The sequence below is a fragment of the Macrobrachium nipponense genome, chromosome 12, assembly GCF_015104395.2.
Source record: "Macrobrachium nipponense isolate FS-2020 chromosome 12, ASM1510439v2, whole genome shotgun sequence".
Taxonomy (NCBI): Eukaryota; Metazoa; Arthropoda; class Malacostraca; order Decapoda; family Palaemonidae; genus Macrobrachium; species Macrobrachium nipponense.
The window spans coordinates 67,778,438-67,803,987 of NC_087205.1; the positions used below are offsets into that span (position 1 = coordinate 67,778,438).

Here is a 25,550-nt window from a genome sequence, read left to right on the forward strand (position 1 = left end):
TATATTTATTTTGATTGTAGCAATACTCATTTTGGATCAGTTTCCGAGCTTTAGCCCGGAAATTGATCCTTTCCCCTTTTTATTTGAATGAAGTGAAATCGCAAGTGCAGTTCTTTTTCATTTTCATTTTTTATTGAGATTGCATTGTTTACTGGGATCAATGTTTCCGCTATTTTTATCCCGGGAATTGATCCTTCCCCTTTCCCCTTTTTATTTGTATGAAGTGAAATCGCAAGCGCAGTATTCTTTTTCATTTTCATATATTTTTTGATTGCATCAATTCATTATGGATCAAGGTTTCCATAAACCTTGATCCATAAAGGTAAGGAATGGATCCTTTTACCCTTGCGCTCGGTACCGAGGGCGCAAATGCGCTCGATCCGAGCCCTTATTCATTGTGAAGTGAATCGTAATGCAAGATGCATTTTCACTTTATTTCCTTATTATTGATTGCATCAATATTTATTTGGTTCAAGTTCCGCTCAGTCAGGGAATTGATCCTTATGCCCTTGCATTCGGGCCGATGGCACGATTGCTCTCGGGCTCTTTTATTATTGTTGGGTACATGGGTGCTGTGCGGGGGTGGGGAACGACCCCCCCCCCCCCCCACGCTCAGCTCCCACAGATGGCCCTTCCCCTTGGGGGGGGGGGGAGGTTATCGGCGTTCTTCTCCTCGCCCGATCCGTCGAGCGCGGGGAGGGAGCTCGGTGCCCGATGTACAATTGTATTCGGGGTCTTCCACTCGTTCGGAGAGGGCTCACCCCCCCAGCGCGAGGGGATTTCCCCCCCCCACTAATCGCCATTACTGTTATTTCCGCAGGTGCTACCGCCACGAGGGTGGACCTTGGTGAGGTATGGGCGTCCTTCATTTGCAGGGCGTGCTAGTGTTCCAGGGGCTGCGGTTCTATGTCTGGGCCTACTGCGGTCACCCATAGAGTGGTGACCACGCTCCAGGTGACGACGTCCCTCCTCACCTGGTGTACTCGCCTCACGGGGTAACAGTCTTGCCTACAGCCGCTGTGAAGTGCCGTGCGCCGTACCGAGAGGGGGGCGTGCCGCCGCCGCTCGTGGATTGCCGCGCTGCCGTGATCACACTTCCGCTGCCCTAGAGCTCGAAACCCCTGGACCTGCCGCGGTACCAGGATGTTGCTGGCTGCTGCTCCACTCCTTCCTGTGTCGGTGCTGCCTGCCGTACCTGCCGATTCTGGGCTGACTGTCCATGGCAGTTTGCTGCGCTGGCTGTCCCTGCCGTTGCTTGCCTGGCTGGTGCCCTGTCCGTTGCCGTTCGCTTGCGCTGGCTGTCCCTACCGATGCTGTGCTGGCTGTGCCTGCTGTTCCTGAGATGCCCATACCTGCTGATGTCGTCCCTGTTCGTGGTGGTACTACCCCAGACTTTGGTCTGTCTGTACAGGTGCGTCCGGGCCCTGTGGCTTCGGCTACAGCAGCCCCGGCTCCGCCCTGGATAGCAGATCTTACGTCTGTCCTGAGGAAGCTGACGAAGAAGAGGAGGAAGGTGTCGTCGTCGTCGTCTTCATCTTCTTCATCGTCGTCGGCTGCCGCCTCTTCCCCTTCGACTTCTAAGGCTTCACAGCCGAGGAAGAAGAAGGTTGCCTCCTCCCTCTTAAAAGTCTCCCTCGGGAGCTTCATCGGGACCCGTTCACCCCGGTGGGACGGGAGGGTTTCTTCCGCTGAGCCTCCCTGCTCCTTCGGGAGCGGGCCCGTCTCTTGCTTCCGCAAGGAAGAAGACTACGGGGACAGAGGGGTACCGGCTAACACCGGTACTTCCTCGCCTGGTGTCAGTGGTTCTGCCACTGCATCAGGGTCCGTCTCGGCCTCTCGTTCACGGGAGGTACCGAGTGTACGGTCGCCTACCAGCGACCGTGCGCCAGGAACCAGACCTCTGAGTCCGCTCAGCGTCAGGTTCACGGCACGGGGCGGAAGGACTGGTGACAGCCGCTCATGCGACTCTCACCAGACCAGCTCTCACTCTCGCGGCGAACAGCTGGCTACCTTGGACGTGACGGTCCACGAGCCGACCACGGGCGAGGCTGGGAAGAGGTCTCCCGTTCGCCTGGTGCCAGCCACGGCTGGAACCAGCGACGTGACGTGCCGTGAGGACAAGACAAACCGGTCTCACTGTGACAGTGGAGCCTGCAGGTCGCCTGACCGTCGCTCTCACAGAGAGCGATCGGGTACGGCAACCAGCACCAGCTCTTCTGACACTCGAGATCGTGGGGGCCACTGTGCTCAGTCCAGCCGTTCTCCACAGCGACGGTTCGACCAGGCCTGCAGCTTCGATCGTCCACCGCGGGTTGTGACGATGCGCCTGCAGCCCTCCAAGCCTGATGGTTTCTGCCAGAGAGCAACGATGGGGAGAGTCAGGTCTGCCTCTCCCGTACCTTCAACCTCCTCGGGTTACACCGGGAGGAGCGAGGTATTGAGGGAGTGATCGTGAGAGGTGCGCCCCTCATGATCCCACCACGAGCCTACGTGCCAGGCAGGTTCTTGGACCGGCCAGGACGTATGCGCAAGTGGATGGGGGAAGACCGAGAGGGCTGTCGCTGTTTCCCCATTCTTAGGAGGAAAGTTCTCGGAATATGCTCTTGTTCGATGGGCTTAACGTCCCACTCTGCAAGATGCTGTGACTTCCGAGATCCAGAGGAACTTTTGCCGAGGTTATGGCGCTGATTCGTCAGCACAATGACCTCAGGGGGAGGATCGCCGCTCCCACCAGCAGAGCCACGTCTCGGCTCGAGTCGTTTTGGGGCCCGAGAGGGAACCCAAATCGACGGTGGGTCTGCCGCGATCGGAGCTTGCCGACTGTGTTGAACCAGGTAGTCTCTCGTCTCCGGACAAGAAGGCTCTCTCAGTTCTGGCCGGTCGAACAAGCTACTTCACCTCCTCTACTGCGACAGAGGCGTTTCTACGTGTCTTCGGACACCGTATTGAATACCCCTTTCGGTCCTCCTGAGGTTTCGACCTCGACGAGGACTGGAATGAGTCGGAGGACGGTATCGGCTCTTCTCCTGTCAGGTGTCGATCAGCCCACCCAGAACGACGTTCACAGTGGCGGCAGACACTTACCTACAGTATGAGTTCGTAACCCTCCTCGGGAAAAAACGTTTTCTCCTGACGATACGTTTTTCCCAGGCTCTGAGAGGCCATCGCCGTAAGGCGATGGCTGCTCCTTTTCTTCTCCAACTGCTAGTTCCGCTGGGAAGGCGAGCCAGTATCCAATTCCTCCCCCATTTCTCTCCCTCCTACGGCTACGAGGGAAAGGGGAGGGATCCTACAGAGATTTCTCTGTAAGATCCCAGCGTTAGGGGGCTGCGCTACCGGGGGACCTTCGGGTCCTACCTGACGTAAGCCCCGGTCATTGAGGAGGGATCCTGCCCCTTTCTCGATTTCTACGGGAATCGAGAGGGACCACCAGCCGATATCGTTTGACGAATTCGGTGGGGGGTTTCGCAGAGTGCTTAGAATTCTACGGAATTTCTTAGCGCACTCAGAGTGTTCGAGTTTTTTACGATCTCCAAACACTTAGGCGAGACCACGGTCCAAAGTGAGCGAGAATCCCCGATAATTGTTACACGATAATCGGGAACCTCGCTTATGCTCGAATTCCTGTAATTTCTAGCATTTGGAAGAAGACTGCTGCTGAAAGAAGAGTATCTCACAGTAGGCGCTTAACCTGGAATAGAGAAGAACGGACGGGACTTCCAGTTTGGCTTGAACTATCGTCTTCGGTATTCTGTTCACCATTGAAGCTTTCCTTTGGGAAAGACTTCTCCTTCACTCTCTTGACTAGAGAACGAAGGCGGTCGATCTCCAGTCCTTATCTCATTCCTCGAGGGGAAAAGATTTTAGGATGGAGGTCGTGGTACAGAACCTACAAATATACTAGTATATTACCCTCGCGACATGATCTTTTGACAGTTGAATTGTCCGGGGCCGGGGGGTAGGCGCATACCGTAGTTAACTCTACGGTTTGTGACCGAGACGAATTGTATCTTAATTGAACTGCAACTCGGGGTTGCCTGCAACCTCCCAGCAGTTATCAGTTTCGATTTTAGATACTTGGTATTGTCATGACAACACCAAATCAGCTTTTGTATTTACCGAAATCCGTTTCGGTTAAATAAATAATTGCGAGCGTATTCTTTATGCTCGATGGTCTAGCCGAACGCATTCCTTCGTGGAATAATGGATTACCTGGCAACTCAGGATGACGAGTCACCGAGAGCTACTGCGTATTGAAACTGCCTGATAGCGGCTCAGTATCAGCTAGGTCTCGGAGATGCACGGTCGGTTACGTCTCTCTCTCCCCTGGTTGGATTGACTACCGAACCGTATCTCTGCCCAACAATCATGGACTTAGGTCTCTGATTAACGGGGATTCTCGCAATAATGAAGGACCATCTACTGCTGTGACGCTCGATTTCATCGCCTTCGACATTGCGAGAATTTTCAACAGAGATATCTCTTGGACTCTTTCATCTTCTGTTTACCGCACGGTAACAGAAGTCTGTACTAGTCAACCGCTGCATCGCACCGCGATAATGCGAATGATTTTTGCAGACATCTGAGTTTGTCTTCAAAATATCTCGTATTCGTAGGTGTGCAATTTCATTGCTCGCCCCGAATTAACAGATATGTCAGAAGACATCGCCTACTCTCCGACCTGACAGCTCTACTTCCAAATGTTCAGCCCATGAGAAGCAGTTCTTCAGGCAGTAGTTCCCTGTCTTCATTACTGGAAAGCGCTCCGCTTATTGCAACTACGATCCTCACCGGACAGCAATGAATAGCGGTTTAGCGTTCTCAGTCTTTGTAGCACAGGTTCAGAATCTTGAGAATCCTTCTCTCGGTTCAGCTGTGAAGACGTAGGTTGCATTTTCTGTACACCTTCGTCTTCAACGTCACATAGTGTTGTTTCTCTTAGCCGAGAATCAACTATACTATGAGATATCTTGCCATCAAGGACCTCGGTCTCTAGAAGGCAATTGACTTTCGCCTGTTGGGCACATGCCTTAAGAGAGTCATCACCTTGCCTTCTGGCATCGGTGACGAACAAATTATTTGTTTAGTCTCTTGGCATAACCCTTTTAAGGCGAAGGTCACTGACTTGCTCGGGTGCTTGGACAACTTGCCTCCTACCGAACGCAGTCAGTAGGCAGCTGTCAGAGCGCCCAAGTCTGTTACGAACTGCGCTGTGGACTTAGTTCGGTTGTTCCATAACATCTTTTCATCGTCCTAACGGCTTGTCACAGTACCCATACCATCGACACCCACCATTGAGTGTCGGTGTCCTATCCACTACCGAGAACAACAACTTCGCTGCAGACGGATAGACCAGTATGGGTACAGGACATCACCGAAGTCGAGAAGAGGGATAGGTCATACGACCATTCCCTTCTTTTCCTCCTCGAGGTAATTGCATGACTTTTCCTGCGAAGTCAAGCATCCAGGGGATGGGGATTCGTGACGCTCGATTTCGTACCGAATTCGTAGCGAAGACTCTGACCCTTCGGTTCCTACGATCGGTTAGAGTCCTTCACAATCCCCTCCCCCCTAATGGACTTCACGCCTTCGATGCGAAGGAGATGCTGCTTTGTCCTGTGAAAGCGCGACCGCGCTTTCTGAAGAAACTCGACATCCCAGGCTGAGTGTTGAAGACTCTTCGTCAGCACCAAGATGACCTAGAAGTACACTCCCTCGGAGTTACACAAAGAACTTCTCCGTGGCGCAGGTACTGAAGGCAGGGGTCTGGTACAACCAGACCACCGGCACCTCCTTCTACCTTTTGGATATTGCCCACAGGTCCTTGGATCGTTTTCCTTAGGACCCGTGGTGGCTGCTCAACACGTTGTCTAGCTAACCCAGACCCTAGCAGCTGAACAGCATCGAGGTCCTAGGTGTGACTGTAGAATAATAGATAAGTGAATGAGAGTGACTGGCTTCTCTTCCTATCTTTTTTTTTTTCTACCCCTCTACCTGTGGGTAGAGGGATACGGTCATCACCTTGCTGGATAAGGACGAGATGCCGTGAGCTACTCGACAGAGCCCCATCCATCCTTTCACTAGGGATGGGAGCGAATAAAATCCTACCACTTTCCTCCTACAAGGGGGGGGGAAGTGGATGCCAACAAGAGACAAACCATAACGTTATGTTGCCTCTTGCAAATAGGAACTTGTTCTTGTTTGCTGGTACGAAGAGATACGCTTGCCTCTCTCTTAGTACTTGGTCCAGAGGTCTGACCATTGATCCTGCGGTGCACACCCCGATCAATCGGACAGAGGCCTTGGATACCCTCCCTCGGCTCGTACGACCAGGGAGGCATTCCAAGGTTGGGCGAACACCAGTCTGTTCACAAAAGACTCAGATTCCTCCCACCAAGAAGTGAGTCTTCCTATTGTAAAAGGACCGAAGGTTTTGTATGCCGTGTCGGAACAAATGACAATTTGTCCAAAATTGCATTTTTCCTAACTATACAAAACCTGAGGTCCTTTTTACACATAGCCCCACCACTCATGCCACCCCTCACTCTGCAGTTTTTGCTTGGGCCAAAAGCAAAAGTGATTTGTTTACCTACCAGTCGTCGCGCGCAAGGAGCGCCTGTCGGACATGCAGTTAACTACCGAACCCCTTGTTCGAAAGCTTACGACCTATCCAGCTGCCGCTAGTACCTTCCTATTGTAAAAGGACCTCAGGGTTTGTATAGTTAGGAAAAATGCAATTTTGGACAAATTGTCATTTCAAAGAACGCACTGGCGTTCTTTATGAGAAGTAATCATAAAAGAAGCACATCTGGCGTGTGGAGAAGAGCAGTTAGGCTCCTTAGAGTAAAAGCTCATGAAGTGAGGGCCATTGGCTACATCTCTGGCCTTTCATAAGAATATGTCGCTCTGCATGATCTAGTTGCGTCCACATTCTGGAGATGCAATTCAGTGTTTGCTTCCCACTGTTTGAGAGACGTTAAAGTGACTTATGATAAGTGCTTCTCTTTGGGGCCTTACGTATCTGCGGATTCAGTGCTGGGACAGGGAGCTAAAAAGAAACTAATCCTTTTTGCAATTGTTAGTTCTAACACGGAGTTAGAACAAAATTGGTCAGGTGGTCGGGATTGGTTTTGTGCTCCTTGAAATTGCCAGAGGATGCAGAGGTAAGGTTCTGTCATGTAAGTGGGTAAGCCCCCATTGACAAGATCCAAAAAGGTTCTGTCATGTAATGGGAAGCCCCCCATTGACAAGATCCAAAAAGTTCTGTCATGTAAGGTAAGCCCCCATTGACAAGATCCATAAGAGCTCTCAGTCATAGGTTACTACCTCGCTGAAGCTCGAGGCAAAGCAGAACTCATAGACAGTATCCATGAAGTCTTCTGCCCAATCAGGTAAGAACCAAGGTTTTTTTAGCTGTCTCTTACCCTCCACCAAGGTGCCAATCAGCTAAGTATATATCTGCTGGGGAAGTTGCATGTTCAAAATGATATTATGATACAATAAAGTTTTGTACATACTTACCCGGCAGATATATATGGTTAATGGCCCGCCCAGCCTCCCCTCAGGAGGACAGGTGGAAGAGAAAAATCTGATTAGAAAACGGGGAATGGTTCCTAGTTCCGCCACCCAGCGGCGGCAGGGCAGATCACCTGACCTACCTGTAGCGTGTGCAGCGAAAATTGAAATTCTGTCGGGGACGTCAGAGACTAGAGCTAAGTATCATCTGCCGGGTGAGTATGTACAAACTTTATTTTTGTATCATAACAATCTCATTTTATAGGTCAATTTAGCGCTTTATTATGAAATTTACTGGGGTGTTTTTGGAGGGGCTTGGAACAGATTAGCCATTTTACATGTAAAGGAAAATGCGGTCCAAGATACAAAAAGCTCATGATACGAAGGCTCCTCGGAACGGATTAATTTCGTATCTTGAGGTAACCACTGTATTGCCAATGGTAACCAGTTTACAGACCTGGCCCCACCTGACAGCACAGCTCAGTAAGAGAAGGTGAAACAGGGGCATGCTGGTTCTCTTTCACCACCTCCCACTCTTCTAAGAGAGTGGCTGAGGGGTCCTGGGAAAGTGACTTGTCCCTCCCGGCCGATCACCCAGACCCAGCATAGGAGTTCCCTGTTCAGTCTTCTCTTTCTGTAAACATGCCAGCTTCTCAGAAGACTTAGGCAACACTTGAGGGACAGCATCCACACTACTCTCCCTTACCCATGTAGATGTCGCCACCTTTGATTTTCGACTACCCACAGTCTTGCTCTTCTGGCAAGACTTCAGTCATTGCCAGTCTGGGCATGGATGCTCACAATCTTCACCTATCCCCTCCACCTCCTTGGGGTTTTCCAGGAGCTGGACAGGCTTGTGGTTTTGGGATTGGAATTGTTCTTGATTGTCCCTCTCCTGCAGAGGAAGCAACTTTGCGGGACTGGGAACTGGATGTGACCTGAGGGTCATATGCCCATGACTCAGAACAGACCCAAATCATTAAAATGATTTGTTATATCATTGATCTCGAGGGCAGAGACTGGCCTGTTTTCAGCAGACCAATCAAGTCCTTATGAGGGCCGCAGAAGGAATGCAAGGCACAAATCAGCCTGCCATGTTCAAGACTTGCTAGCAAGGTTTTAGACTGGTGAATTCTCTTTTGTTCCTTCACAAATACAAAGCAGTGTTCTTTACATAGGATTTAGCTGTTATTGCAAGCTGGAATAGCTCTGGCCCACCTGTCTGTGTGCATTCTTCTTTGCTTCCGTCTGCTGTTGTTTGAAGATATCTCTTCGCTCTGTGCTTGACTTGCTTTAGCTTTATGCTTTATGCTTTTTGTGCATTTTTCATTGCTTGAAATATGTTGTTCATTTGCTTGTTTTTGAGTATTTCGATAAAATGCAAACCCCTCAGTTCACTAAGCCACCCACTTCTTGAGAGGAAGACTCAGGTGTTTAGGCAGTGTACATACATAGGTTCCTCTCCTCTGCAGAAGTAAATTATCCACTTCTATGTACCTCATGCAGAAAGCATGAGTGCAATCAAGAGAGAACTGTTCAGATGCCGTGCTTGGCTGTCTGAATGGTGTGTTGAAGTTTTCTAGGAAGAAGAAGAAGAGTACAATACTCTGCCAGTGACACCAGAGATCATCTTTGGTACTTTCTCCCACCTGCCAAACTTCCTTTTGCTGTTGCTACTCCCAAGGGAGCTGTTTCAACTTTGCTGACTCAGGGCTTATGGAAGAGCTCTCCCCTAACCAACTGACTTTGAGTCTAGGTGGTGTGGAGGCCAAGGGGCTTACAGAGCTTGGCCATGGGCATCTTGTGGAATCCAAAGTCTCATCTCTCACTAAGCATTTGAAGATTATGAATAGTCTTCCAGTGACTGCTTCAGTAATGACACTCACGGTTTCCACCAGCTCCAGAACTGCTCCCTACATATGTGATGACCCTGCATGTGGCATCTATGATGAGCCCCCAGGTGCTGCCTTCATCAGCATCCTAAGATGATGCTTTTGACCTCAGCTGCACTTGGCAAGAAGAGGAAGTTCAAGAAGAAAAGGAAGTCATCATCTTTTATCTTCATCATTTAGTGCTGTGGCTATCTCCCAACTCTTCCAAGTCTAGTAGAAAGTGTGGAGGAAGAGGTTAAGTATATCTTAGTTTAACCAAAAACCACTGAGCTGATTTAACAGTTCTCCTAGGGCTTTGGCCCCCCCCCCCCCTTTGGGAAGGATTGGATTTTTATGTAGGTAGCTAGTAAAAAACCAATTGATTGCTTACCAATGGGACCTACAGCTTGTTGTGGGCTTCGAACCACATATCAAGAAATGTATTTCTAATCACCAGAAATAAATTCCTCTGGTTTCCGTATTGGCGGCATCAGGAGCGAACTCAAGCAACCAGATTGATAGGCAAGATGGCAAACCCACTCATCCAATGAGGAACTGATTGGAGGAGGAAGAAGGTTGACTTGAATCCCAGAGGGAAATCTTGTAGAGATTCCAGCAGGCTCCTCTACTGCAGAGAGAACGGGGACAGGTCTCCTACTAGCTACACCTGTAGCTGAGTGCACGAGTGCAGTCCATTGCCCATGGTTCTCTGTACCCCACAGTGTACCACTATTGGCCCTGTTACACCCCTAACTTCAGGCTGACAAGGGTTCCTGGTCTACAGACCCAGGCCCTGCTGCCAGTACAGCCCAGTGAGAGAAGGTGAGAAGAGAGTAAGCAGGTGTCCCCTCACCCCCCCCTCCAACTCTTCAAAAAAGAGTGGCTCAGAAGTCTCAGTGCCCTGGATGACCAGGTGGTCACCCAGGTTAGGTAAGATAAGATCCCTTGTTAAGTCTTTTTCACCTGTAGAAGCTCTGGCTTCGAAGAAGACTGGAGTTCACTCAAGGGACAACCCCTGCCCACGTTCGTGAGGTTGGAACTACTTCTCTCCGACTTGTAAAAAACATTATTATGTGGGTTGATGACCACCCATGGACTCACCTGTCCAAGGCTTTGGTTTTTGACAGGCTGGTCAAGGGCGCTAGGGATATCTTGCCTGTCCTCGTCCCCCTCCTTTGGGTTTACCAGGAGCCAGTCAATTCTGGGGTCCAGGGGGCCCAGAAAAAAACCAACTCTTGTTCCCCATCACCCCATCTTTACAGAGGGGTTAATGTTTCTTGCAAGCCAGACCTCAAAACCAGCAAAGGTCGTATGCCCTTGAGTGCGTTGAGAGATCACCAGGGGGCTCTGTTGAGAGATCACCAGGGGGCTCTGTTTTGAGAGTCCTATCTTGTGAAGGGAGCAACTCTTGAGGACTGGAAACTTGAGGGAACCGGCCACAGGTCCCTGCCATGGGACTCAGTCATAGGCACTTTGTGGAGATCCTTAAAATGATCTCATTTAAATTATCTCAAGGAAGAGACTGTGCCTTGTCCTGCAGAATGCTCTTCAGCCATCGAGTCACTTTGGGGACCCCAGAAGCAACCCAGGGCTCTGATTGTCCTGACATGATGTAGGCTTGCTGGTGAAATTTTAGACTTGTTTCTTCAGGTCCAGCTGGTCCAGGCAAGACACTTTGTCCACCTCTAGACTTCCGAGAGGAAATGTTATTGTGCTCTCCGGTGAAACCCATGCTGTTCAAACAGGTTGAAACCCGGGGGGGGGGCTGACTTTTTTTTGTATCCCAGTCTGTCACTGGAACGCCTCCATGTCAATTGGGTCTCCCTCCCACACAGTCGGAGGCAGTGGGCACAAGGAATCAACTGCCATGGCAGCATTCCAGACAGTCTCTTGGATTGATCTACCCTTTACAGTAACTAAGATCTCTTCCTCTTTGGCTGTTCGTACAACCGAGGAGGAGTTACTGTTCAAGGGACTGATGCCGTCTGGAGGTAGGGCTGTTACCTATCTTGGCCATCAGACAGCAAATCTGGTGTTGAAGAGGTGAGGAGCTGTACTGTCTTCACTCTCAAGGTTTGTTGTCCCAGGTTTGGGTTTGGCACTTGTTAATGGACCAGTACTACTGGGGATCCTTTTTCTCTCTCTGCTGGATGTTGGGGGAGGCCTCGATGGACATGTATGTGTCATAACAATGACAAGCATGTTCACTAGGCAGTATCAAAAACCTCTTCGGTCTTTCACATGGCACTGCAGCCTAACCCTCTGGTCAGGCTGGCCTTCTCTTCTGGCCAGAGAAAGTCCCAGACCTGCTGGTCCCCTCTCCAAGGGGAAACCCAGTCCTCTTCTGCCCCAGTAGCAAAAGGTGCACGATCGCACCACCTTTCAACACCCCTCCTGTTCTAGGAAGGGGGTAAAGGGAAAGAAAAAGGGAGGAGGATGCTAGGGGCAGTGTTCCTCCCTGCTTGTTGCCGATGGTGGGGGCTGTCTGTCAAGCCACTGGGCAACTTGGCAGCAACATGGAGCAGAGACCTGGCTAGTGGATGGCCTTCAGGAAGGATATTTACTACCGTTCGAGTTTCATTATAAGTTCTTACAGCATTATTGAGTAATGGCATACAAATCCTTTAATTATGGTATGGAGTCTTATTAACTGCTACATCCCAAATGTGCAGTATGGTAGAGGTGAAGGTTACTATCTTCTGCTCTCTAATGGACCAGGAAGGTAACATAAACGTACCAGTTGCTTCAGGGAGTACCCTGAGTCCTCCCATCAATGATTAAGTCTTAAGTACAACTTGGTAATTTTCCTAACATACAAAGCTGAAGTTCTTTGCATTAAAGGCCCTCCTCAGCCACACCTTGCTGTGGCACCTAGGCCAGAAGGTAAGGGGTTGTATAGCAACAAAGTGGCCTGTTGTTAGTTTTTTCTACCTACTTGTGAATAAGTTTGAATGGCCTATATAAAGAACTTCAGGTTTGTATGTTGAAAAATTTGCTTTTTATTTAGTGATTGTTTAATTTATCCCCCAAGTTTGTTGAACTGGACCACTACTTTTGCTCAACACTACTCATTAACTTAGTACTCATGTTTTCTAGGAAATAAAAACCTACTTTCTTTGCTTCTGGCAGAAATGGGGGAGTTAACATCCCTGGAAGGGCAAATCTACAGTAGCTTCTGAGAGATTACCTCCCAGTAAAGGGCAACTGTGCCGTTATAAAGAATGGAGTAAGGATCAGATTTGTGTAGAAAAGAAAGAATATAAAATTTTAAAGTCATTTTTATTTTTGCTAACATTTAAGCCTGAAGTTCTTTGCCTTATTTGCCCACCTCAGCTACCCCTCTCAACTGTTACTTGGGCTAGAAATCCAAGTGGAGTGCAGACTGGCAAGTGGGTGGGGCTTCCCTCTACCTGTCTATGTATCGTTAGCTACCTTGTAAATAATCTTAAACAGCCGTGTCCAGTTCATGCTTGGAGCTAATTGCCTTTTTTAAAGAACTTTGGGTTTGGATTTTAGGGAAAATACAAATTACTTTTAAAATTTGATATTTAAAGGTGGAGTTAGTTGTTCCAAGGATCCTGTAAATTGTATCTCATTAGAATGATTTAAATTGATCCACATCATCCATTGTAATTTACGTAAATAACTGAAATTTAATAAGTTAAACATCAGAGGAAGTGAATTTTTACTTATTTCAGTGCAAATTGTGTTTTATTAAAAAAATGACAATTGTTGTAACTTTCACAAAATATACTTATTTAATCAATCCTTTTCATTGCAGCAGTAGATTGTTACTTCGTCATGCTAGTCAAAATTCATTGGACGAAAGTTCTCAGAAACACATTCCGCGATCTGAGACAAAGCACAAGCTTCCTTACAGAAATCCACAGCACTTTCCTAAGGCATTTGACAACCTAAATCTGATGCGAAGGTGAGCAGAAATAAAATCCTCTACTCAGTAATTGATGATATTGTACACTTTTCTTAATTTTTAATGTCATTACAGCAAATTTCTTTCCATGAGAATAAAAGCCTATGTCTTTTATAAAGAGTAAGCATTAGCATTGCTTCTCTGGTCTTCAGTTACACTGCCGTTAACTCATTTGCATTCTTCAGATAAGTGTATATGGTTGCTGGTGTATAATTTATTGTCCCCATTATTTATTGCACTTGTTTATTTAACTTTTTTTTTTTTTTTTTTTTTTTTTTTTTTTTTTTTTTTATAAATGTGACTGAATGCTGGCCCTCCTTCAATTTGCTATTTGTCATACGCGAACAAACCTTTGGTCTTCAAAAATAGCATAATTTTTTAGTGCCCAGTTGGATCTAGTTAAACAATCAGAGATTGTAATGCAAGGAATCTGTGAGATCTGGCAATGCATTCATATGTTGGGTGAAAGCTGGTCAAAGACTGCGCACCCCATGCTACCATGTTTAGTCTTGTTCTTAATCGCCTGGGTGAGTGATGGTTCTGCTCACTCTCCGTCCAAAACCCTGTTGGTTGTTTTGCTCATATTCGCTCTTTTGCTTGTCTGTGTATGTGTTATTATGGCTTCCTCTGCATCTTCTCGGTCTTGCCAACATGTGCCCAGGGATTCAAGGTTTCCCGTGTTCTTGTTTCTTGGCTTCTTCAGCTATGGACCCCCATTCACATCCAGTAGGTGTCGTTGTGATTTTTGTACTATAATGATCCCTGTCTGGAATGTCATGTGTGGTCTAAATCACAGTGGCAGTCATTTTAAAGTAAGGAGGGAGCATCGTAGAGTTTCGACTCCCTTCGTGGGAATGGGTTTTCATCTCCTCGCCCAGATGCTTCGTTTTCTTCCTCAGTCACACCACATGATGCTTGAGTTTGTGAGCCTGTCTCCGTCCTTTTCTTCCATCGATTTGTCATTGGAAGTATCTGGAGGTCCTCAGGCTGATTTATTGTGTAATGTCGCCCCTCTCCTTCTGGGGTTACCGTGTTCCCCCCCGTATTCACGGGGTATGGGTACCAGACACCCCCGCTAGTAGCTCGAATCCACGAATAGTTAGAACTTCCCTCTAAGAATGCTTATGTCTGCCTATCTTGAAAGTTCAAATACCAAAATGTATACTTAAAGTATCATCTTACACTAAATATTCCATTGAATTGGTATTATTAATATCAATTCAAGGTCATCTGAAACATTTTACCATTAGAAATATATACACAGTCAAAATGAGAGATAGAGAGAGAGAGAGAGAGAGAGAGAGAGAGAGAGAGAGAGAGAGAGAGAGAGAGAGAGAGAGAATAACTCCTTATGATATCAAAAGGTTGAACTTCTAGCAACACTTCTTCTTCCCCTCCCATATATACATATATCTTTTCCAGAGCAGAGAGAAAGAGGGGGCTGAACAAGTATCTATTTGTCTATTTATCAATTCTTTTGCACAGAGAGAGATAGAGAGATAAAAGAAGGGGGGGGGGACAAAGTGAAAGTAGACAAACACCAAGTCTGTATCTTATGTAACATCCTTCATCAAATTTATTTACCTTAAATTATTATCATATTACTGTATTAATCTTTGAGATTACTATATTAATATAATTTCAAAGTCATCTTAAGGGGGCCGGCCGGAACGCCTATATATGGAGGTATAGGGCGAAAAATGCAAAGTCATGAAAAAATTCATGGAGCTTCATATGGCAATTGAGAATACGTATACGAAATATTTCGTCAAATTCCTCTTACTTTCGTAGTTACAGGTAATTAGTTAACGTAACTCAATAAGCCTAAAACATTGATCCGTACAAGAAAATGCAATATTTCCTCTATTATCGTAAATTTTGATAATTATTGTCAAAGAAATTGGGAGAAATGGGCATCTGTAGACATTCCCCGTCGAGTCGAGAAGGAGACTTCAGGCCAAGTCCACTGTCCAATCCTGATTTAGTGCGATTACAGACGTCGATAGTTTCCACGTTCCATTTCACCTCTGACATACGCCTGCGTTTACGTATGTTTATGTAGGTTTCGGCAAGAATTTCATCATGCCATGAGGAAAAGACAAGGAAAACATCGTTGCTAACATACAGACGAAGAAAAATCGCTCAAGTATTATTTTTACAGAATATCATAATATATGCGTAGTTAGTGAAGAGAGAGGGGAGGGTTGCTTAGTAACGCCCCCGTCTTGCTGACAGCACACGTCCACACTGTGGGGGCCCAAGGCTACGACGACTTTGGGAAGCAAAGAGATCTTCATTCATGATAAATAACAAAGTTTTGGTTTTTAAAACCCAAAATGGAATATGAAATTCATAATAATCATGATTTATTAAATTGTCTTTGTAAAAAAAAAGAGTACGCCTTCGAGTTTCACCTCTTGAAATTCTCTTGCATTTAAAGTTTTGTTTATCTTTGTTTCGGGCAGAATTTCATCATGCAAAGAGGAAATACAAGGAAAACATCTCGCTAACATACAGAAGAAGAAAATTCGCTGTAATAAAAAAAAAAGCCGAGTTTAGCGGGGAAGAGAGAGAGAATTACGTAGGAAGGAGTGCCCCCATCTTGCCTCAAGCAATGCCCCAGGCTGCGATATATGACAAAGGGATCATCATTTATGATTAAATTATATAAATAAAAAGTAGTTTTTTTGGTTTATTAATACACAAAAAAAGAAATATACATTCATAATAATCATTATTTATTAACATTGTCTTTATAGAAATACGAAGGAAAACTTTGAACGCCCGTATCTCAAAACTATACTTATTGACCTTCTAAATCTATCTTCTCACTTAGTTTTAAAGCTATAACATTGAAATTTGGTATATAACTCAGGAAGACATTATAGAACAATCAAATAGAACCCTTTTTTTCCAATTTTTGTTTCGTATTTTTTTTTTTAAATTTTTTTTCTCCTGATTTATAGGGTTTATTTTTTACCATATTGAAAAATTCATATCTTGCAAAAAAATGACTTTTAGAAAAAAAACTCTCCATTCGATTGGAGGTCCTACATCAGGTCTATATATGGTAGTAATCCCAGGTCTTAATATTAAATATCAAGGGAGGAGATAGATTTTGAAAAATGGTTATTTTCGAGGGATAAATCGCCCTGGCGTCACAAAACCGAAGGTCAGAGGCGAAAATCATATGCGGTTTGGAGATGTCCCAAGTCACCTTATTAAGTGGTATGAATATCAAAGTCCTGTCCTTGAAAAAGGGCATTAGCCGGCCGGCCCCCTTAAACACTAGTAGGTACCCTTAAAGATATATATGTACATACATACTTCTAACACTTGCAGCCAATAGAGATAGAAAAGAGTTACCATTACCACTACGACATGTATCTTGTGGAGGAGAGAGAGAGAGAGGAGAGAGAGAGAGAATCTTTAAATTACTCACAGATGAATTTTGTAATTATAGTTATAGTATTATTATTATTATATATTATTATTATTTGAAAATATTTATAATAAGCTTATTACAGGCAGTCCCTGGCTTACGACGGGTTCGGCTTACGACATTCCATCCGAGGTTACAACGCTTTTCAATTACAGTAGAGATCAGTCTTCTGCTCTTTTCTAACTAAGTCCGTTTCGCATGCCCAAAGAGCATCTCTCCTGTATTCGCAGCTCTCGCCTCTGCTATTTCCGCCAAGAAGATAATCCAGGACATCTCAGGATCTATCTCTGCGAAGGCGACTCACGGACATGCTCGCGCAGTCGGCAACGGAAGCCTAGGACCTCCTTCCAGACGAAGACGGAAGAAGAAGGAACTCCAGCTAGACAGGAGCCCACCCTTTCGAGGGGGCCCCCCTTCTAGAGCCTCTACCTCGAGAGGTAATAGACCTTTCAAGAGAGGTAGTATCCTTACTCACGCTCTGTCAGAGCTAAGAAGTAGGGAAGTAGTCCTCCAAACACCAGTAGGTGCCAGACTTCTAAGATTCTCGGAAGCCTGGGCAAAGAGAGGAGCGGGACAACTGGTCCCTCTCGATTATAAGGAAAGGATATCTGATTCCTTTTACGGAAAGACCACCGTTGACAACGACTCCGAGGGAGTTGGTCGGCCAGGTACAGGGATCCCATCATGAGCCTTGCTTTACACAAGCAGTGGAACAAATGTTCGAGAAAGAGGCTATAGAGGCTAGTGAGCGACCCTTGCTCAGCGGGCTTTTACAACCGCCTTTTTTCTAGTTTCCCAAAAGCCTCAGGAGGATGGAGACCGGTTCTGGATGTAAGCGCCCTGAATTTCTTTGTAGAAAAGAGGAAAGTTCGCCATGGAGACGACATCCTCAGTGTTGGCGGCCCTTCGGCCAGGGGACTGGATGGTGTCCCTAGATATTCAGGACGCTTACTTCCATGTGCCTATCCATCCTTCGTCAAGGAAATACCTCAGGTTCATGATGGGAGGGAGGAAGGATATTCCAAATTCAGGGCTTTGTGCTTCGGCCTTTCAACAGCCCCTCAGGTCTTTACAGGCCTAATGAAAAATGTAGCAAGATGGCTACATTTGGAGGGAGTCAGAGTGTCCCTTTACTTGGACGACTGGCTGATCAGAGCCAAGTCGCAGAAAAGATGTTTGGAGGACCTACAAAAGACCCTTTTCATGGCAAGTTCCCTGGGACTTTTGGTGAACTTTCAAAAGTCTCAGTTGATCCCCAGTCAAGATCGTATCTATCTGGGGATTCGGATGGCTTCTCTGGATTTTCGGGCTTTTCCGTCTCCAGAGCGGATAGCCCGAGGGTCAGAGAAAGTCAAAAGCCTTCCTAGAGAAAGAAGTATGCACAGCGAGGGAGTGGATGAGTTTGTTGGGGACACTCTCCTCGTTGGAGCAATTCCTTTCTCTAGGAAGGTTGCACCTCAGACCTCTCCAGTTCTTTCTACATCGAAACTGGAGGTGTCGTTCGCAAAACCTAGAGTTCTCCTTCGAGATCTCAAGGGAAATCAAGAAGGACCTTTCTTGGTGGGCCAACCCTCTCAGGTTTGCAGAAGGGATGTCCCTTCACATTCCGAACCCCAACCAAGTGTTGTATTCCGACGCCTCGGAAACAGGTTGGGGAGCGACCGCTCGGCTTCAAGAGAAGTGTCAGCACCTGGAACAGGACAAGGACGTGACCTGGCACATCAACAAGAAGGAGCTGATGGCGGTTTGGCTAGCTTTGAAAGCTTTCGAGCCCCACGTCCTAGCTGCAACAGTACAGATCAACTCGGACAACACCACGGCCCTGGCTTACATCAGGAAGCAGGGGGGGACTCACTCTTTCTCCCTGTACGAGACAGCAAAAGAACTTCTGCTTTGGGCAGAGCAAAGGAAGATTTGTCTCCTTACCAGGTTCGTACAGGGAGAAAAAGAACGTCAGAGCAGACCACCTAAGCAGGAAAGATCAAGTCCTGCCTGCAGAGTGGACTCTTCACGAAGATGTTTGCCAGGACCTGTGGAAGCTTTGGGCCCAATCCTCATATAGACCTCTTCGCCACAGCCAAGAATGCGAGGATAGCCAACTACTGCTCTCCGATATCGGACCCGAGGCAGTGTCGATAGACGCGTTTTCTACTAGATTGGAAGGGTCTAGACATGTATGCTTTCCTCCATTCAAGATACTGGGAGAGACTCTAAAGAAATTTGCAGAATCGGAGGGCAGCAAGGATGACGCTGGTAGCCCGTTCTGGCCCGCACAAGTATGGTTCACAGAGGTACTGGAATGGTTAGTAGATCTTCCGAGAACATTACCACAGAGGATCGATCTGCTCAAACAACCCCACTTCGAGAGGTATCACAAAAACCTCCCCGCTCTAGATCTGACTGGCTTCAGACTGTCAAAAGTTTGGTCAGAACGAGAGGCTTTTCTGCAAGAGTTGCAACGGCTATCGCAGCAGCAAGAAGGCCTTCTACCCTTAGAGTCCTACCAATCGAAGTGGGACGTCTTTAGGCGATGGTGTAGGAACCATCACTTTTTCCTCTTCCAGTACCTCTGTGACCCAAATAGCAGACTTCTTACTTTTCCTTAGGGAAGAAAGTGGATTGGCGGTATCAACCATTAAAGGCTATCGTAGCATGCTATCTGCAGTGTTTAGGCACAGAAACTTAAACATTTCAGAAGATAAGGACCTTCATGATCTATTAAGATCGTTTGAAACATCCAAGAAGGTTTCTCCAGGGGTTCCGAGTTGGAATCTGGATGTAGTGCTACGTTACCTGAGGTCCAATAAGTTCGAACCGCCTCAGTCTGCATCGTTTAGAGACCTCACGAAGAAGACAATTTTTCTCATGGCATTGGCTTCCCGCAAAGAGGTTAGTGAACTCCATGCACTAGAAGGAAATGTGGGATTCAGAGGAGATGCAGCTATCTGTTCGTTCCTTCCTTCGTTCTTAGCCAAGAACGAGAACCCCTCAAATCCTTGGCCTAGGAGCTTTGAAGTACAAGGATTGTCTGCATTAGTAGGCGAGGAAGCAGAGAGGTCGCTTTGCCCAGTAAGAAGTTTGAAATTCTATCTACAGAGAAAGAAAAAACTTAAGGGCAATGATGGTCAACCTTTGGTGCTCTGTAAGAGATCCAAGGAGGACGCTTTCGAAGAATGCGTCTTTCTTTCTTTATCAGAAGCCTGGTGAAAGAAGCGCATGCGATATGTGATGAAAGTCAATTCAAAGTCCTTAAGGTCAAAGCTCATGAGGTAAGAGCTATTGCCACGTCATTGACTTTTAATTTTAACAAAAACATATCCCTGAGTAATATTATGAAGGCAACTTATTCTGGCGTTGCAACTCAGTCTTTGCAAACCACTATCTGAGAGACGTCAAAGTTACGTATGAAAAGTGCTTCGGGTTTAGGCCCGGTACGTATCGGCGGATTCGGTGCTGGGGCAGGGAGCTGAGACATATCCTTAGTAGTATATATTTTTTTCCTTTTTTTTTCCCCTTGTTAGGTTGTAAGTTTTTTGGTTGTTTGAAAGAACATGCGGGTAGGCATGTTTTTCATTTCGTAGTCTAACAATGATTAGATTGGTTAGGTGATCGGTTTATGTTTGAGCTCCTTGCAATGATAGTAGTTAGGTTCTGTCATATAAGTGGGCGAATCCCCGTTGACAGATCCTGCTCGGATTCTATCCAAGGTAAGCGGATAACCAAATCCCTTTGATAGACCCAAAGAGTCTGTCAGCTGTAGGTCACGCCCTCGCTGAAGCTCTTAAGGCAACGCAGACTCATAGACAGTAACTACGAAGTCTTCTGCCTAAACAGGTAAGAACCAAGGTTGTATTTACATCCTACAACTAGTGTTGTTTTCCCCTTTTTTCCATATTTATATTGCTGTCTCTTTCCCTCCACCAAGGGTGTCCAATCAGCTAAGTATATATCTGACAGGAAAGTTCATGTACAAAAATGTTATTGTTAGTATACAATAAGGTTTTGTACATACTTACCTGGCAGATATATACGATTGATGGTCCGCCCAGCCTCCCCTCAGGAGACCGGTGGAAGGAAAAATTCTGGGAGATTGGTTCTTACAGCCGCCACCCAGCGGCGGGTAAGGTAGATCACCTGACCTACCTGTCGCGTGTGCCGCGAGTTTTGAATTCTGTCGTGACGTCAGAGACGTATAGCTAAGTATATATCTGCCAGTAAGTATGTACAAAACCTTATTGTATACTAACAATAACATATTTCTGCTACTAATACCTCCAAAGCGGAGGTAGCAGATTTTCTGTTACACCTCAGGAAGTCTAGAAGGTTAACTACTTTACCTATTAAGGAATACAGAAGCCACGTTAAGCTCGATATCAGACATCCAGAAACTTATTAGATCCTTTGATACCACCAAGCAGAAACAAACTTCTTTGTATTTTGCAATTTAGACATAGCACTTAAATGACTATCAGGTTCAACATAGTACTTAAACCATCTTACGCAGACTGGACATATTTTACGTCGACATTTTTTTTGTTCTCCCGTGTGCCGGGGGGGAGACTGGACGTATTTTGACATCGACTTACAAAAGTTTTATTTTAAATTCGCGGGAAAAATACTTATAGGCCTACCAGCCTGAAACTTTTGAATCACGCGCCTTGGGGGATGCTGGGAGTTCACGGATCAAGGTGTTGTTTTGTTTACAATCGTTACGCAGGCGCGCAAGCGTGAATTTCTTTCTTGCCACACTAAAAAGTATCTGCGACACATCTTGGAAATTATTTTGTCACTGACATAATTTTTGTACCATTGTAAATTAGCCGTTACATGAAGTATTATATATGAAAATGTGCGCATTTTTTTATGTAGAATACAACAAAAAATACTCATGATTAGCTTTTAACAGTTTTGAGATATTTTCATATAAATCACGATAATTGCCAAACTTTCAACCATTCGGTCAACTTTGACTCTACCAAAATGGTCAAAAAAAACGCAATTGTAAGCTAAAACTACTATATTTTAGTAATATTCAATCATTTACCTTAATTTTGCAACTAATTAGAAGTCTCTAGCACAACATTTCGATTTATGCTTAATTTATGAAAAAACTTTTTCCTTACGTGCCGGGGTCGCGCGGTAACTCTTCCGAAAAAAATCATACATGCGATTGTGGTAATGTTTGCACCATTTAAAATTAGCCCGTTATATAAAGTTTTATATATGGAAATGTGTGCAATTTCATGCACAATACAACTAAAAACAACCCAGGTTGTAGCTTTTATCAGTTTTGAGATATTTTTCATATAAATAACGATAATTGCCAAAATTTCAACCCTTCGGTCAACTTTGACTCTACCGAAATGGTCGAAAACGCAATTGTAAGCTAAAACGCTTATATTCTAGTAATATTCAAGCATTTACCTTAATTTTGCAAACAAATTGGAAGTCTCTAGCACAATATTTCGATTTATGGTGAATTTATGAAAAAAATAACATTTTCTTTACGTCCGCGGCGGTAACTCTTCCGAAAAAAATCATACGTGCGAATGTGGTAATGTTTGCACCATTTTAAATTAGCTGTTACATAAAGTTTTTACATATGAAAATGTGCGCAATTTCTATGTAGAATACAACAAAAAAATAATTGAAGGTTTGTAGCTTTTCTCATTTTCGAAATATTTCCATATAAATCACGATAAATAGAAAAAAAACCACGTTCGGTCAACTTTGACTCTACCGCAAATGGTCCGAAAAAACGCAATTGGTAACGCTAAAACTCTTACAGTCTAGTAATCGCCAGTCAGTTTATCTTCATCTTGAAACAAATTTGAAGTCTCTAGCAAAATTATATTTAGATTTATGGTGAATTTAAAAAAATCTTTCCTTCCCTCCGCGCGCTGATTCTTCGCCACAAATCTCCGAAATGCGTATGTCCCATTCTCGGAATATTTGCTCCGTTTCATATTAGGGATTTCATAGAGTTTTTATATATGAAAATGTGCGCAATTTCATGTAGAATAAAACTAAAAATATTTTGAAGGTTGTAGCTTTTCTTATTCCGAAATAATTGCATATAAACAATATTATATAAAAAAATTTGGACATTAGGTCAACTTTAACTCGTCAGATATGGTCAAAAACTGCAATTGTAAGCTAATACTCTTACAGTATAGTAATATTCAATCATTTTGTCTTCATTTTGAAAGAAATGGGAAGTCTTTAGGACAATAGTTTTAGATTTATGGTGAATTTTTGAAAAAAATATTTGTTTACGTCCGCGCGTTACGAATTCAATGCATTATTTTGTGATAATATTTTCTCTGTGTTACTTTTATCGTATAACAATGTGTTATATACCAAAATGATAGCAATTTAGTGTACATTACAACGAAAAAAAAAGTAACTTGTTACCTTTAAACCGTTTTTGCGCACAGTGCGATTTGAATACAATTATATATGAAATTTCGTTTTTGCGCTATCATATATCGCATTATTTATATATGAAAATGATAATTTTTTTCATTTCTGATGGTTGCATACTAAACTTCAGGCAATGACAAAAAAAGGAGCAAAAAATGAACTCTTAATCTTGAAAACTAAGCGCGCTGTGATTTTTTGAAAAAAATATTTTTTTTCCGCTTCCGCGCTCACTCCGAAACCCCTCCGGCATACGGGAGACAATTTTTTATTTACCGCTCCGGCGTAAGAGGGTTATATAGCTATCAGGTTCACGGTTGGAACCCATGCATTTCATCTCCTTAAGAGATTTAGCCAAAAAGACTTTTTCTAGTCACTTTAGCAACAGCAATGAGTTAGCAAAATCCATGCTTTAGACAGAGTGAATTTTCCAGGGAAATGTAGTGTGTTCATTTTCACTGGGATTCTTCGTAAAGAACAGGATACTCTTTCAACCATGGCCTCGTTCTTTTGCCATCAAGAGTAATATTTTGGCCCTCAGGACAAGGAGAAAAGAATTTGTGCTCTGTGAGGACACTTAAATATTACCTTCACAGAACAGGGAATTTGTGGACCTTCGAACATTCTGTGGTGTTAGGCTAAGGACCCTTCATGTCTTTTCTCGAAGGCATTTTTCCTTAGAGATCTCATCTCGGAAGACCATTCTGTAGTGGGAGATGATTTTTTTTTTCCTTGTGTAAAGTGAAAGCCCATGAAATAAGGGCAGTTTAAACTTCTTTGGCATTCAAACGTAATTTATTCCTCTTGTCTATTTTACATGCGACTTTCTGGAAACGTAAATCAGTTCTTGCTTCACATTATCTACGCTGTATAGAGAGGGTTTATGACACATGCAGTACCTTGGGTCCATTTACAGCAACTGGCATGGTGTTTGGGGAGGAATTGTAGGAAGCAATGAAATTCTCCCTTCCTATTTGCTCTTCCCCTTGACAATAGTGTTGAGTCATTGGGGAGCCGGGAAGTACTGAGTACTTGGAGTACCCTCCAGTCTTGTTTGCTTTTAATGGGTGGGTATGGTGATTTTATTGGTTTTTTTGGGTAGAGGTGATAGAATTTTTAATCTGGTTGATTGTAGTACTGCACCCTGGGCAGGGGGCAAATTGTGTTCTTTGCTAGCCAATAAATCATCCTTCGCTGCAAAGTCCCCACTAAAGTAGCAGGTGCTCCACGGCTATACTGCCACGCCTCTACTAAAGATTAGCGCCAAATCAGAGGCAGTATTTACCTGCAGCAGCTCTTATCAGCTAAGGAAACAACAAACAATGTGTTGGCAATCTTTTCTACTTTTAAATTCATTACCATGCTTAAGGGGGCCGGCCGGAACCCTTATATATGGGGGTATAGGGCAAAAAATGCAAAGTCATGAAAAAATTCATGGAGCTTCATATGGCAATTGAGAATACGTATACGAAATATTTCGTCAAAATTCCTCTTACTTTCGTAGTTAAAGGGTAATTAGTTAACGTAACTCAATAAGCCTAAAACATTGATCCGTACAAGAAAAGGCAATATTTCTTCTATTATCATAAAAATTTTTATAATTATTGCCAAAGAAATTGGGAGAAATGGCATCTGTAGACATTCCCCGAGTTGAGAAGGGAGACTTCAGCCAGCTACTAAGTCCAGTCATGATTCAGTGCGATCACAAACCTCAAGTAGTCTACACGTTCGAGTTTTACCTCTGACATTCGCTTGCTTTTACATATGTTTATGTATGTTTCAGCAAGAATTTCATCATGCCAATGAGGAAAAGACAAGAAAAACATCTCGTAACATACAGACGAAGAAAAATCGCTCAAGTATTATTACAGAATATCATAATATACGCTAGTTAGTGAAGAAGAGGGGAGGGGTTTTAGAGAGGGGAGGGTTCGTAGTAACGTCCCCATCTTGCCTGACAGCACACGTCACACTGTCCCCAAGGCTACGATCTTTGAGCAAAGAGATCTTCATTTATGATAAATAACATAGTTTTGGTTTTTTTTTTTTTTTTTTGTTAATACCAAAATGGAATATGAAATTCATAATAATCATGATTTATTAAATTGTCTTTGTAAAAAGAGAGTACACCTTCGAGTTTCTCCTCTAACATTCTCATGCATTTATGTTTGTTTATCTTTTGTTTCGGCAAGAATTTCATCATGTCAGAGGAAAATACAAGGAAAACATCTCGCTAACATACAGAAGAAGAAAATTCGCTGTAATAAGCTGAGTTAGTGAAGGGAGAGAGAGAGTTGCGTAGGAAGGTAGTGCCCCATCTTGCCTCAATCAGTGCCCCAGGCTACGATATATGAGCAAAAGGATCATCATT

General features: G+C 44.7%; 1 protein-coding gene across 1 annotated transcript in view; it reads left to right on the top strand.

Moving 5' to 3' along the window:
- LOC135224576 (ring canal kelch homolog) overlaps positions 1-25,550 on the top strand; it is a gene marked incomplete in the record, with an annotated part of 536,926 nt that overhangs the window by 40,615 nt on the left and 470,761 nt on the right. Inside the window, 1 exon segment of the mRNA XM_064263711.1 lies at positions 13,168-13,317.